We start from the raw sequence: 17045 nt of genomic DNA, 5'->3' as shown, positions 1-17045 counted from the left end.
GGAAAACCCGAATTCATGATTTAATGACATTCTAAAAGAACGAAGAAAAGCATTATGTAGAAAGCATTGTTCTATTTTGCCAGAATTGGAGTATTTCAATGTAACATAGATATTTTCTGGTGTATTCCGTGACAATAACAGAGTAGCTAACAGCAATGATAACGTTCTGGCGCCAGAACCCATTGAAGTAAATCTATTCTGATAGCATTCTTTCAGAAAACCCATTGTTCAGATTGCGCGGTCCATCTCTACAGATACGAAAATCATGCCGAACAGTAAATCTTTACGATTTGCGAAATGTTTAAGATAGCGATAACCATAAAAGGAGACAGAAGTTCTAGACTAGACCATCTTGTATCGGACAGCCAAACTAGCAAACCGAGCAAACCTCGGTGCCGGAAATGGCGACAGTCGGCTGCCAGTTCGGGTATCAAGATTCCGACCAATCATACTTCTGGTATGCAACTTCACGATTTGAAGAACAAACAGCCACACCAGCACCAAGCCTAGCAAAGGCTCCCATCCGCCGAACATAAACTATCGGAATTGATGGGGATGAATTTTTCCCCCAGCGTTTATTATTTAATGCCAAAACTGTCTCGAGAGACTAATTTTACGATGTTGTAAAGCGATGAGTGCTGATATCTTGCTTTGCGGAGAAAGTCCTTGCTGAGCTGTTGTGACTACCAGACCAGCCGTTCTGTTGCAGTGTCTCAGATGCTCAAAGCGAGAAGGCTTCTCAGAGGGGTGATGGACCATAAAATCGGCTCGGTAGACGGTGAAGGGGACGATAAAGATTTCGCGAATCGCTTTTGGTGGGAATCCCATTCGAGGCGAGGATAGGACAGTGTGCGTTCATACTGCCAGTGCCAGTGCGTAACGAGCCCAAGGGGCCGGCCGTCCTGGTCGACTATAATGAGAATTTATATGGTTTAACACCTAATTAAATTTGTGATTTTGACGTCGGTTCATTAAGATGGGAGAATTAGGTTTCATTAGAAAAATGTTGAAATTGCTTGCTAGGTCATCATTCTTATGCGATGTGTAATTCATCATTTGGGCTGCAAAACGGTGAGTCGATGAGGGAGAGCGTCCAACATAGATCTATTCATCACATGTTCCTACCTGCTTCCAAGTGCCAAGCGATGACAAAGACCGCCAGCTAAAAGTTGTGTGCTTAGCTGGTAGTGCAGCCTGGGCGCTCATGCCCACGCAGCGCTCATGAATTGAGAGGAGAATTGTGGGCAGATTAAGAACACGGATTCGAAACCTTATCATGATCCAATGTAACGTGCCAACCGATGCTGCCGAAATGCAAGACAAATATAATTTTAACAGCGTAATATCAAGATCCTCATGGGCGACTTCAATGGTATGATTGGTTCTGTCAACTCGAACTATGAGGACGTCATGGGTCGCCATGATCTCGGAGAAATGAGCGAAAACGCAGAGCTATTTGCAGAGTTTTGTGGCAACAATGACATGGTGAATGGGGGATAGCTTTTTCCTCACCGACCAGTGTACAAAGTGACATGAGTTTACCATGATGGCGTCACAGAAAATCAAATCGAAGAAACTAAATTGATGTGCGGAATAAACGTAGCGTCCGACCATCATCTCCTAATTGGCGAGATCCGACTGCGCATTGCTAGGATCCATCGGCCGAAAGAGAAAATCGGGCGCCAGTTCAACACACTGACTGGAAGTCGCTGCGGTGAAAAGGTCCTTCGTCAAGGAGCTAGAGAACCGTGCTGCGAATATTCCGGAATGTAAAAGCGTAGAAGATCAATGGAGTGCCATCAAGAACGTCTAGCTACGCACCCGAAGTAAGCGTAGTAAAGTAAGCGAAAAGATCATAGTTAATACCTGGAGGAAGATAGAGGAGCGAAAGAACGCCAAAGCCGCGATAGAATGAGCGAAAATACGAGGAGCCAAAGCCGTAGCCCGTCAGCGCTATTCGGCTCTCGAGAAATAAGCGAAGCGCTCATGTAGACGGAACAAAAAAGCGTGTGCGGACTTCCTAGCCGACGAAGGCAAGAAAACCGCTAACACCGGCGACATTCGTCTCCTTTACGATGTTTCACGTCGCCTTAGTGGGAAGATGAATGCTCCGATGCCCGTGAAAGACACTTTTTGACAATTATTGACCGACCCGGCTGACCAGTTGAAACGCTGGATCGAGCACTTTGGAAACATTTTTCAACTGTCGGCCACGCCATCAACACCTCAGCATCATCCGCCAAGGATTTCGATGCGTTACCCGTGTCAACACCGTACCATGAATTCAAACAGGGCTCCGGAGGTCGAACGCATATCAGCTGAGATGCTCAAAGCTGACCCCCCAGTATCTACACAACTGCTACATCAATTATTCTGCAACATGTGGTAAACCGCGACATTTCCAGCCGGCAGGTGGGGCATCATGTTACTGTGTATCGTGCTCAAAGTCCTTTGCAAAGTGATCCTTAACCGGATACAGATTGACACAACTCTCCGGTGGCAGCAAGTAGCATTGTTTCACGCTCTGTATCATTCTGAAGCAAATCAATGAATTCCAAGAGTCTCTCTACCTGATATTCATTGATGACGAAAAAGCTTTCGACCGTCTCAATCACGAAAACATGTGGGAAGTCCTTATTCGCATGGGTGTCCCTAAGAAAAACTTTGGCTCCATTGAAGCACAGTACAGGGTATTTTCGTGAAGAGTACTGCACAACGGTGTTTTGTCGGATCCCATCCGGGTCGTTGCTGGAGTGAAGCAACGATGTATACTATCACCGCTACTGTTCCTCATCGTAATCAACGAGATCCAGATAGGAACGATTGATCATGAACCAAATCGTGGGTTGCTGTGGCAGCCCACTACCATGGAGCACCTAAATGACTTCGAATTGGCTGATGGCGTTGTTCTCCTAGCTCAATGACGCTATTATATGCAGAGCAAGCTCGATGATCTTGCCTATTTCTGCTCGGCGGCAGGTCTTACCATCAACGTCAACAAGACCAAATCGTTGGATGTAAACACGGTCAACCCTTCCAGCTTTACGGTAGCTGGGCAATAAGTGGAGAATGTTGAAAGCTTCCATGATCTTGGTAGCCAAAACCTAGTGTGTATCAGTGGAGAACACGCAACGGCTGCAGGTCTTCATCAATAGATGCCTACGGTATGTAATTCGTGCATGTTGGAAACACAATCTTCAACGTGGAGCTCCATCGTCGATGTCATCAAAAGCCGATAGCGACAGAAATTGCGAAAGTGGAAGTGGGTCGACCACACTCTTCGCAGGGATGGAAGCGAAATTTTCAAACAAGAGTTAGATTGGAACCCAGCAGGATATCGCAGCAGAGGCAGACCCAGTGGTTCATGGCGACGCAGGCTCAACGTGGAAATAAAGGAAGTCGATGGCTGGCAATCACCCAGGATGGAGATCTTTCAATTCGGTCCTCTGCACCACCATGGGTCTCAGGACTAAATTAAAAGAAGTGTGAACATGAGCTTTGTTGAATCCAATGATATTCAAGGGAATTTTCTTCCCTCTCCAACACATTTCAACTTCCCTCCACCTTTTCCCTTAACTTCATCGTAAGAAACTGCTCTGAATTCAATCAAATTACATTTAGTTAGTGTTATCTTACCTATACCTTAATAGAAATTAACTAATTTGAGGTTTCAATGTACCGTGATTTCGGGTGAAATTGATCAGTGGGGTGAAATTGATCGACGTGAGGGCCATTTTTATTTGATAAAAATAACGCTTCAAACCTAAAACAATTTGTAAAAAATGTCCATCATCTGGCTCAAGGGTTATTAAATGATCAATTAACATGTTTTACAGCTAATTAGTCACATATTTCTGTATGAAATTTAATACTTTCCGAAACTGCGTGTTTGGCCGAATTTCAAAGACACTTTCAAACTTTTGTTACCGTAGCTGTATTGCACATGGTATACATATTCGAATGAATGTTTCTAGCTGCCAAGTATTCGCTGAACCCGATTTCGTCATCAAAAGTTCAATAAATATTGAAATTTATGCATGAAATTGTACTTTTCTGAAAGTTAAACATATTTAGTATGTAAATTGCATACTTTCAGGTGTTTTCTCAAGATTTATTTATCTTCAAACTTAAATAATTAAAATTTTAGTAAAGTTGTAAAAGTTTTGCATAGGTTTTCGCATTCTAGGGTGGTTAATGCAGGTGGAAAAAATATTTTCAGTACTTACAACAACATTTCACTGACTGATCAATTTCACCCCGAAAATAAAATTTTAGTTTTTATATTTCAAATGATACTTTTTGTAATAAAATTATTTGCAGTAGAATTTTCAACCTCGTTGACTGATGAAACCCATGGTCGTACTTGTTTCAAAGCATTGGAGTTATCCATATCGATAAGTATTCAAAAATTATTTGCCAAAAACTGCAAATAGTGATCAATTTAACCCGAAATCACGGTACCAATTTTGGTGTACAACCAGAATCAGTCTTTTTTAACTGGTTCTTTTATTTCAGGAAAACTTTTTTTCCACAGCCTCCTTCTACGAATAAAAGAGGTGATTAAGATAATAAAATTCCAGAATATCTATGAAAACTGCTATATGTACTATTCATTGTGGTTGTTGTTCTTGCTTTGTGTTCTTTTCTTGCACAATTACAGTATAGGTACTCTAAATATTCCACATGGCTCAGTTTTATTGCACTCATCTGACTGCACACACCCTTTGCAACATATTATGTAACTCTCTTGACGATGCTCCACTTTGGCCAAATTCCCAAAAGAAAAATGAATGCACCACTCCTGTCATGGTTGCTATTTTCGTCCTCACAGCTATGCTGCTAAACTGCTGCTGCATGCAGTAGGTTTTCAATGACACTGTTACGCCACCTTTGAGTATGGTACACGGCAGACAACACAACATGCCACCAAACAGACTTTGTGGTATACCGCAAGTAAAGTTAGGCACTCAGCTTCACTTTATTACGAATGGGCTCTTGTCTTCTCACCCTCATTCGACTAACATATTTAGAGAGAGGGGGAGTGTCACTCGCCGCCACTGTTATGATGACGGTTGTCAAAGAAGAGGAAAAGTGGGAAACTGCACCCGCTGAAGTAGGTTGAAAAACAGCCTGAATTTCAAATAAAGGAGTTGTCGTTTTCGCTGTCATGCGGTCGTTGGGGTGAGATCTGTGAAGACTGGAATAATGTTTTGGAAGGAGCCGGTTTGGTTGGAGAAGAAGTACACAATGAATATCAGTCACGATGGAATCGAATAGGGAAACGGTATAAAGAATTTTCACCTATAGAAGGTGTGGGCTGCAGTAAAGATGGGGTGGGGACAACACCACTGCCATTCACATCAAAGTAACGATTTAAAAGGGGGTGATTATTAAATTTTGTTTCACCCGTGCTGCGCGATTTAACGACTGTTATGTTGGACAAATCGAGGGTTCACAGTTAAAACAAAAATGTAATTTTAAATTTATTTTCATGCACATATTTGGAGCATGAAAATAAACACAAAATTACATCGAGGTTGAAACCTACACGATTCAAGAACGTCGTCCAAACGTGTAAATCTAAACGTCGTTGAAATTTCAATTTCGCTTGCACGCGGTTCGTCTGTGTAGCATTTTGTTCCGTTTTCGTTTGTACCCATGACGTACGGACCTCTCCCCGGCATTCGGAAGCAGCAGCTCGAGTCAATGGAATGGAAGTAATGCTTTTATTTGAAGGATTTAAAACAGTATAATATTTTAATACTAATAAAACACATAATTTATATATAAGTTGATTGATAAAGCGCAGGACGGAGGAAATTGTCGTCTACCATCTCAGGCGCGTTCTACTGCTTGCTGCTTGCCATGGACGTGATGGATAATCGTGGTATCTGGAAGAAAGCATCATTCCGGATCATACTTTTCGGTATCACAGTCGAATATGAATTCAGCCCTTACCTGTAGATATAATGGTGATCTTTTATACACTCGCAGGAGTTAAATTATCCGACATGTGGTACAGGAGTAAATATCCTCGAAAAACAACTCAGCAAACGCACACGATCCATCACGACAGCCATACTTGTCTCAACTAACTGACGCGGCAGTTGACATGCCGATTGGAATTTACAGTTTATTCAATTGAAAAACCAATGCGTAGTAAAATAAAATGTATTTCGATGTGACTTTGAATTTTTTTTCCATGCTCTTATTATGTGCATGCATTTCAACTCAAATTTTAATTGAATGTTAGTTTCAAGTCGTTTAATTTTACAGCTCTCTCCTCTCGTTTTACATGTCATTTAAAATTAATTAACGTTTGCTGTGCGGCTTTGATTTAAAATACACATCAATAAAAACCAAAAAAAAAACGCTCATAATTCAATCAGTAAGGACATCATCTTTCTTATTTTTTTCGTGATATCCATGATTTTTGTAAATGTATCAGAAAATATGTTCGAATGGCTTTATAACTGATTTCTCTCTATTACATCATAGACTAAGCATATTCCAAACATGAACTAGGTGGCAGTAGTGTGCAAACCAGTGTCTTAATTAGGCAAATTACAGTCATCCATGCTGACCTCCAGTTGTGCGTCATTGATTTATTTTTGTTTTGATTATCGTCTCAACAACCAGAGCGCCAGTTTCTGAATATCTTACGATGACAAATTCACTACCTCGCTGTCTGCTGAACTTCAACAACCCACCGATAAACATAGTCAGCATATTGAAATCCAATTGAAAAATATCTTTAATATATACTTAAGTATGATTTAGATCGATAGATTCAATCAAATCTGACTTAAAAGGGTGCTCCTCCATGATTGACCTGAGCTGGTACCAACTGCACTGAGATCTAAGGGCTGGGACACATCACTTATTCTCAAAGTGCAATTTAAGCAGCTCATACATGTTTGATTCATGTAAGGCACGAAGGAAAACGTCATGCAAATTTGCCTCCCTGAATCGTTTTCTTGCATTATGAGTTCTAATTTTTTTTAGCTGTTTACCCGATCAGAGAGGCATAACAAAAACAGAACATAATTATAGATATCGATAACAAATTTTGTTATAACTAGATATACTAGATATAACTAGATATTTGTTGGAATCGGTCTGAAAACAAGTTTGTATAATATCATAGTTATAACAAATTCAGTTACAACAAATTAATATGTGATCATCTTGATCATCTTTATATCAACATTATAACAAACTCAGTTATAGTTTTCAAAAAGCAATGTATAACCAATATTTTTTTGTTTAGCGCGTATGTTAATCGCTTCATGGCACCATCGTGTTTGGAAAATACACAATTTTTGACATACTTTAACATATGAATTCCAATGCCCCAAGAATTAGTTGAAAAAATATATCTTGTATATTTACCTCATGAGAATACCTCCACCGATTTCAAAAAGGATTTCTTTATGGAACTCATAACAAATTCTTTCAATGAATTTGGCAGGAATTCCGCCAAGAATTCTTTCTTGTAAATTTGCAACTATTACATAAGGATTTTTTTAGAAATATCTCCTAATGACTCAGTCAGGTATACAAGGAAGTCAAGGGAAAATTTCTGCAGAAACCTTTGATTAATTTCTGAGGGTAGTCTGTGAGCAAATTTTGAAGAGGTTCTTGAAAAAATATTTGTTCATGCATCCTTTCAAATATTTTTCCAAGAATCTCTTCAAAATTTGCTCACAGACTACCCTCAGAAATTACTCGAAGGTTTCTGCAGAAATTTTCCCTTGACTTCCTTGTATATCTTTGTGCTTGCAAATACAAAAGAGTCATTGGAAGAAGAAGCTCGTAGATAATAACTATAGTTTTGTTAATAAAACACCAAACTGGCACGTTATGTCAATTTTCTTACCAATGCTTGCACCCGATTTTTTTGGGTACTCCCCTCAGAAAACTTTGGAAAATCCCTAAAGATTCTTTCTGATAATTTCCCATGTATTCTTCCAGGAATTCCTCCAAAGTTTAGTTTAGAAATGCCTCCAGTGGCAACTTCTTATTCCAGGAACTTTTATAAATCCTCATGGATTCTTTTGAAAATTTCTCTAAGGATTTCATTAGAAAATTTATTCAAATATTTTCTTTAAAAATTCCATCAGCAGTGCTACATACGACCAGTAGAAGTGTAGTTTTTCTGTTCGAGTAAATAAAGTGTTTAGTTCACCCGCGAAACGAAGTGTTATATGTAGCGACCGACCTCCGGAGCGCTCTATGTGCGAAAATAAGTTTCTTCTTGAATTTCATCAATGGTTATTTCGATTCCATCTTGAATAACACCAACGACTCTTTTTTCAACATGCTGTTACTTTTCATAGAGTGCATCAAAAATTATCAAATGTTGACTGCTTGTCAACCTATTATATGTGCATCATTGGTACAAATTTGAAATCGATTTGTTAATCTTTCGCGAAGCTAGAACCGTTCTCGTAAAACACTATTTTTTAGACAACTAATTTTTCTGCTGTCATACCTCGGAGCCCAGTGAACCGAATTTAATGAAATTTTTAACGTTTATCAACAATATATTAATTCTTGAATAATTTTTAAAACAGAGGTACTTTTCAAACGTAGAAAAAAGTTATGATAGAATGAAGTTATGACCGCAAAACAGTCAAAATTTTAGAATTTTTGAAGCACTCTATGAAAAGTTACAGCATGTTGAACTTTTTATGAGAGAAAAAAAGTTGCCAATCCCAAGCATTTTGGCCACCCCCTGTATTTGAAAGCCATGAGCTCTATGTACAACTTAGTTGAAGATACGAAGAATAATTGTGACCAATTGCATGCGTGTAACTACAGCGACTTGGCTTCCCAGCTCCGAAGTCGTGCACGCTGGCTGTAGTGCATAACAAGCGCGCAAGATATTGAAGCTGAGGAGCCAAATGGGTTGTCGTTACTTTCCCTTTATCGTGTGTTCGATCAGCAAGTCTATTCATAGAGGGGCTAGCAATACGAAGAACCATTTCAGCTTATATCGCCCTGTTCCAAGCTCTAGGCGTCCTAGGTTCGAATCCTTGGGGTTTATGTATACTATGTGGAGAAGTTTTTTGATGCCAGTAACTTTTTACTTAAAATAAAATTTCACTCTCATAATGAATTACTTAAAAATGATTTAATTTTTACCCAATATTTATATCTGCTTTATAACAACATGTGATATACTATGATTTTCCTTTCTTGATTTTTTATATCTTACTTTGTTATAAGCTTGTTATAATTGTATCAAGACCTGTTATAATTGTGATATGGATAGGCCAATTATTGTTATTTTTTTCTATACCTAACCGGCAAAAATTGTAACACATTCTGTAATGAAATTATGTTTGAAATAAAAATTCAAATGGTTTTAATTTTGTTATTTATTTATGATCGGGTATGCTGACTCTCTGCTGCTTCGTCAGCCAGTGAGCCTGAAAAGGTGCAGGAAAGTGAATAATTAATTCACCAGCATGAGCTAGTACTTTATGAACTGTTGCAGGAATTTTATACCAACTATACAAACTAAGATACAGTTGATAGGTACTTTTGCCATATGCATCTGTAAATATAACTATAGTTATAACTAATCAGTGTTAATTGGTTCCTGTCAATTGATGGCTATCAAAATATTCTGGAATCTAGCAATTAGTTCCTCATCAATATCCAATGAATCACTTAAAAGTTTGGGATTGGAGAATGTTTTTCTATACACATTTCCAGTGGTACTAGTTCCTGCTCCTCCCGAGCACCGAAATTTTATAGAGTCTTGTTCTGATAAGGTTTTTTCTCTCTGCATACTGTTCTTTGAACAATTTTGTAACTTCCCATTTTTATGATGCAATATGTAATGAACATCGAAAAATCTTAACCAAGCATATTGAGGCGGAATTCCATATATTAATGTATCCTTATTAGAATTAAAACCTTCATTGAATTTATCTTTGCTTGACATTTTATTGAGTGTTGCTGCACAGATCGGCTAAGTCATCATCGATGATGTCCCTGTAATATATGTTAGCACTTTTCAATCAATCACACTCAACATAAAGTCAAAATCAATAAGTATTGTCATTTGGAAGATCCATTTTTTCTGGAGTTAATTCACAAATCTCTCTCTCTATTCCATTTATAGTATTGACAATAATTTCTTTACTTTCTTTAATAAACTGTAACATTATTGTTCTGCAGAATCTGTTTTGCGGCATCGGGTTAAGCCAAAATATTTTGGATCCATCTGTTAGCAAAAATAATTGAATAATTGAAATATTGACTTCATGTGGATGAAAAATCGTCTGATCATCCACACACCCTCTGCTAACGCTTGAAAAGTTTTAAAATCAATACTCTAGTTACACATGAAGACTGGATGGAGAGGCAGTATAACTTTGAACGACTATTCGATGTGACTTTTCCGAATCGTGTTGAATGGGAATCAGGGGGGCCTAATATTCGTTCAGGTTCAGTAAGTTTCTTTACAGATGGCTCCAAAATGGGTGACAATGTTGGAGCTGGTGTCAGTGGCCCTGGAATTAGTTTATCAATATCTATGGGCAGATGGCCAACTGTATTTCAAGCAGAAATACAGGCGATTATTGAATGTGCCTATATTTGTTTAAAACGTAACTATAGAAATGCAAACATTTGTATCTTTTGTGATAGTCAAGCTGCATTAAAAGCGTTAAAATCTTTTACGTGTACTTCTAAATTAGTTTGGGAATGCATTCAATTACTACAGAAGGTATCTAAAAAATGTTCAGTAAACCTTTTCTGGGTACCTGGGCACTGTGGAATTGAAGGTAATGAAAAAGCAGACTGTTTAGCAAGACTTGGGTCATCAACATCTTTCCTAGGTCCAGAACCATTTTGTGGGGCCGCAGAATGTACCTTCAAGATGGAATTAAAGAACTGGGAAAAGAAGATGATTGACGATACCTGGCAAAAAACGACAACAGCACGACAATCGAAACGATTTATAGTACCTAACAAAATTATAACTCAAAAACTTCTCAGCCTGTCAAAAAAAGACTTGAATACTTTTTGTGGCCTTATAACAGGGCACTGTGCAAGTAAATACCATTTGAAACAACTATGTATACTCGAAGATGATACCTGTCGTTTTTGTAATAGGGACAAGGAGGATTCTGAACATTTGTTATGTACCTGTGAAGCACTTTTCCAACAAAGATGCACATTTTTCGATAAAGGTTTTATAAAACCATCAGATGTATGGATGACTTCTCCTAGCAAGGTAATACATTTCATTCGATCTGTTATACCGCACTGGGATAATGCCTACCGTCAGCAAGTGGAAATCACTCAAACTCATAGTGATATGACACACTGATATGGGCAAATACATTAAAACGGGGCCGTCCACAATAGATCAAAAAACTGGTCGCAGTGGAAATGTACCCAACAGGAAAAAAAAAAACGCTTGATTATATTGAGTATTCCCCAGCAGTTTAATAAAATCAAATCTACAAAATCCAAAGCATTAGAATCTAGATACAAAGGACCTGATTTTGTCAGTCCCATTTTGCGACAAACATTTTGCTCTCATTATCACATTTTATTTCATTTTATTTCATTATTACATTTTAAGCAATTTATTAATATTTATCATCAAACTACAGCTGAGACGCAGAACATAAAGGAATAAAAAGTTTGAAAAACTGTTCAAGTTTTTGAGGAGAGCAAAAAATGTGTTCCGAAATGGGGCTGACAAAATCGGGTCTACATATCATTTTCAATAACTTTGACAATTATTTTTACTATATGATCTACAAGAGCCTGCAATTTAACTTTTATTTTCAATGTTGTTTGGTTAATTGAATCATCAGAAGAGGCACATACTTTTTTGCATCTTTAATTACATCGTATGGTGGATATCGCGAAGGAGTGTCAAAGTGAATCACTTCACACTTATTTTTACTTTAGGCCAGTTTCAATTAAAAATCCAAATGCTTCTTCGGGCATTTTAAGTAAGGTACCCCGGGGCAAGGGAGAATCCGGGGCAAGTGAGACCTACACCTATATTTTTTTATTTTTCATTTTCAAGGCAAACATTCCTCATGGAAAACATAGGTATCACATAGACGGATAATTTGAATCCAAAAATTGTTATTGTTCTCACCATAAACAGACCATATATGTTATTGTTTTTCATGTGTCATTATCAATTCACTAAGTGAGATTAGCGTACCCCACTACATTCGTCGTTTTAAAATAGAATAACAAATAAAGTAAAACTTTTTCGGTTTTAGGATAACATTTGGAGTGCTTGCAAATTATTTTAAGCGAAAAAGCTGTAATTTATTTTCACTTGTTACCTTTAGATAACTGCTCTCACTTGCCCCAGTGCATTCCAGCATCTGGGGCAAGTGAGACCTATGAGAGTTTACAAACACATTTTCATAGTTTGATCTCGCTTTCTTCAGCCTAAGTTGAAATTTACACAAAAGTGAAGGTAAAATCGGCGCCTTAAGTAATGAATCGTTTAATTATACTTAATTATTTGTATTCTGATGATATAGCTTATTCTTGGGTAGTACATTTTTTTTCGAAAACATCTATTATTTTTTCATCCAAGCAGATTATATTCTTTTTTCGTTTTTCGCTGCATAATGAGTTTTTCTGAGTGTTAAGGAATCAGCCATGAAGAATGAAAAATTGGAAAACGACTTATGCAAAGTTCACGATTTAAAAATATTTATTTAATGATCGTTAAATAATGTAAGGGGAACATAACATCTGTAAAGCTTGAAAAATCTTTTGGCAAGCTTCATCAACTACGTAATGTGATAAGCAAGTTTGGAAATCTTTCGGCATTTAACTTTGTGGCGCTTTTTTTATGAAAAAAAAAAATCAATTTGTTTTGCGCGAGCTGCTAGAGTTAAATCATTTCTTTCACAGTGATTTATCATTATATGTGTTACGTAATTTATGCACGATATCACAAAACTCTTCTAACGTGAATCGCTGAACATAGATATTCGCATAAGATATTTATAATTTATGCTACCTTACATATAAGCAGCAACCATATATAGCCATTTGTATAAACATTCCAAATGTGTCCCACTTGCCCCATGATACGGAGTAAATGAAGATCTACTCCACTTTCCATTATATGCATAATATACAGAATGTAAAAATTTTGAAACAGTTTTAATGCCCATTAATAAGAAGAAATATACCAACAATGTCTTTTAGAACCATTGAAATTATAAAATTATTTATGATTGAAAGTTTTTGGCTTGACAAAACTATACTAGCATTTTTTTAGGCCCCACTTGCCCCGGGGTACCTTATATGAACATCTTTCATTTGTGTACATACCGTCAAGGCGCCATTCACCGTGGGGGCTCCATTCACCGTGTGCCTTCGAATATTTTTTCATTATTTCCATATTATGATTGAATGATATGACAATTTCCCTTCAATTTCACCAATACAACACTAATGTATTGTAACCATGTCAAAACGATCATTAGAAACATTTAAAAGTATCATTTTGACACTAAAGTGTGTTTACATGAAGCGGGAAAACTGCGCTAACGCGATAAACTAAATGTAGTAACGTTTTTATTCCACCAAGAAGCAATTAGATTCACATATCAGGTATGTATTTTGCATTACCGAAGTAAGTTTAACAAGAAAGTACGATTACTCGTACTTTTTAATTGAAACAAAAAGGCACGGTAAATGGGTATCCTAAAAATCAATGGTCTCCATTCACCGTGCCCCATATTTTCCCATATATCTAGAAAAAATCGAAAATTTGAACATTCGTTTTTCTAATAAAATCTTGCAAGTTATTACTTGAAATGAATTTACACGAAGAAAATTCCCTTGGCTGGGTTGTTTTGATCATTTTTAAACAAAGTAGAATAAAATTTCTAATACACGGTGAATGGGTCCCTACTACCACGGTGAATGGTGACCTACCACGGAATTAGGCGACCCTACTACCCTTTACTAATTGTACTATATCACCAAATTTTGTGAAAATTTTTCTACTTCTGTGGATATTGCTTCAATTTTAACCTATAATGAAGGCAATTAAAAGCGGCACCAACAATGTTTATAAGACTGGTGTCAAATGACAGCCCTTATTTGCCCCGAATCCTCTTAGATCCACGGTGAATGGTGCCTTGACGGTATATCTGAAAAGGGACACTGATTTTTGAGAAGATGTCCGATTACTTTAACTACGTCCTTCTAGTAAGCAATAATGCTTTCTCTATTTTATCCGTACTTGGATTTAACATTTCACCGTCAATTATGTGGCGCTTACTCCTCTCGCATAATTGCAGGAAAGGCTTAGCGGATCAGCCGCGTTTTGAAGATGATGTGGAACTTGACGCAACATTTTCTTCCACTTTTACGAACTCATCAATATTGAATTGAGTTCGCAACCAATCTTGGTTAATAGACGCAAACCTATGGTTATTTCGATGCCTTTCCTTCCATTTGGAAATGTACTTACATTCTTCTTCTTCTTCTTCTTTTTTATGGCTCGACGTCCCAACTGGGACTTGGCCTGCCTCGCTTCAACTTAGTGTTCTTTGAGCATTTCCACAGTTGTTAATTGAAGGGCTTTCTTTGCCTGCCATTGCATGAATTCGTATATTGTGAGGCAAGAACAATGATACACTATGCCCAGGGAGTCGATAAAATTTTCCCGACTGGAACGGGAATCGAACCCGCCGTTTCCGGATTGGCGATCCATAGCCTTAACCACTAGGCTAACTGGAGCTGGAATGTACATTCCAAACGGTATAACTTGTCCTTAAGACGACAATTTAAATTTTTCTACTTCGGAAAACAATTACTAATATTTTGAAAACCTTTTCTAAATTACACTAGTTTACAAAAAAAAAAAACTAAAGTCATGAACTTTTATCAACGACTAAAATTTTTGGTGCATAATTTTGTTCTAATATCAAGATCGTGCTTCAAAAAATATCAAGTAGATGTAGAACAGTTTTTGGTTTTTTCCTGAAAATCAAGCTCTACAGTTTATAAAAATATGGAATTTACTAAAAATCAAATATTTTGCGTTGCAGTCATCGAATTTTCAATCTTTTTGTATAAATAGAAAGCAGAGCGTTAGTAGGGGAAGGCGGGGCAGTATGGACACCCTAAGGTTTATGCCAACTTTATCTGGCAAGATGTCATAAAAGTTTATTTTTTGATACATGTTTCCTTTTTAAGTCTATTTTGCAGCTATTGCACACGAGAGTAAGCAAAAGAAACATGATTCATCCACTTCAAAAAAATGTTTTAAAAAATGTTACTATTTCATGACCGTCTTGAAACATACGGGGAAGAATGGACACCATGAGACTTAAGAATTTCGATCATTATTTACACCTATAAAGTTACTTCATTACAAAACAACTACTATGGATGATTAAAACGCCAAAGTAGCTCATGTTTATTCAGTTAATTCAAATTCAGACTGTTTTGGATAAAGCTTTGTTTTTGTCATCATGTACAGCTGTGCCTTGAACAACTATTTTCCGCTGTTGTCGTTTTTTGACCAATTTGTTTCACCCTATGTCTACTATAATGAACTTTTAACCAAAAATATACTGAACTCGATGAATGTTGGTTTGTGATTTAGGTTATATTTTTCCCTCGCCGTTTCTCTCACATAGATGAGTGTCCATTTTGCCCCGGTAGGAGACAATATCTTTAAACTAGATTTTTGATATGAAAAAGAAGACAATATTAACATATAAAGCATGTAAAAACAGCAAAACTAATTGCATGTGTTAGAAATATTAGTATTCAATCGACCTGCAATTAATTAATTGAATGTTTCTTTGCTGAATCTACGTTTTAGATAAATGGGCTATAATCTCCATTCATTAAAAGTGCAAAAGAGTTTGCATATTTGAATATATTGAGGGTATCCATTCTGCCCCGCCTACCCCTAATTGGTCGGGGTTCTTTTTTTTTTTGTCTGTATTAACGAGATTTTCAACCCTAGGCTAGTTCATCTCGGGACCCACGCTTTACTCCCCTTCCGAAGGAAGAACCCACATTTTGTGAGTATGTCGGGAGTGGGATTCGATCCCAGGTCCTCGGCGTGATAGTCTTGTGTTCTAACCACCACACCAGGTCCGCTAAACCGAACCAAAGACCATTTTTTGAAAAATTGAGTTTTCTTAACCATTGGGTGAAGAAAATGATGATCTTCCTTCCATGTAAAACTCCAGTAATTCTGACAGCTCTTCGTGGAGTAAATTCAAAATTTCTGTTTGGCAGAGCAAAACATTATTTTGCATCCAACCAGAGTGAACTATAAACCAATCGATAGAATCAGCGAAATATTTTAGTTTTGGTCCAGGTGATGAACATTTCAAGTTCTCTTCAACGTCGTCAGATTTCTAACTTCTAACCGACTCATAGAAACAATATGTGAGAGAAATTAACAAGTTATTAGAAATATGAGTGATGGAGAAACCACACAGAAAAAACTATTCATGTAAAATTCAGCAAAAAATTATGCTGAATGCTCTGAGCTGAATACAATATGTTTTGATCATCAGAACATAATTTTTGCATAAAGTGGGATTCGAAATATTGGTGATTATATAGGCCATTCTACTTAAATTTGAGCAAAATTTCCAAAAAAAATATAAAGATTTGTTTTTTTTTTTAGTAAGACCGGAAGAAATCTCATTTTCTTCTTTTGTCACTTTGCTCGTTGACTCGTCAAAGGCGAGATGATAAATAATAAATGTATTTAATGAAAAAATACCCAAACAATTAGGCAAAATCGTCAAACTTTTTTCTCAAATAAAATTTTTCGACGACTTTCATTTCACTTTATTTTTTTTTTTTTGATAGAGCACGTTCGATGTAGTACATACTACATATATTTGTAGTAATGAGCTGATTTTTTGTATGGTGAGAAGGTCAATTCTCCGTTTCTGCAATGAAATGGTGCAAAAAGCGTGGGTATTATGATTTCTTGCCTAATTTGATGCTGTTTGAGCAAAACTTTGGATAACTATGTTGTTTATGTTGCA

General features: G+C 37.0%; 1 long non-coding RNA gene across 1 annotated transcript in view; it reads left to right on the top strand.

Moving 5' to 3' along the window:
- Positions 1–17045, top strand: part of LOC134288324 (uncharacterized) — a 267911-nt gene that overhangs the window by 61740 nt on the left and 189126 nt on the right. The gene's annotated exons all lie outside the window — the stretch shown is intronic.

This window comes from Aedes albopictus, chromosome 2 (genome assembly GCF_035046485.1).
Source record: "Aedes albopictus strain Foshan chromosome 2, AalbF5, whole genome shotgun sequence".
NCBI lineage: Eukaryota > Metazoa > Arthropoda > Insecta > Diptera > Culicidae > Aedes > Aedes albopictus.
The sequence above is the reverse complement of the archived record's forward strand: the minus strand, read 5'-3'. Positions and strand labels throughout refer to the sequence as shown.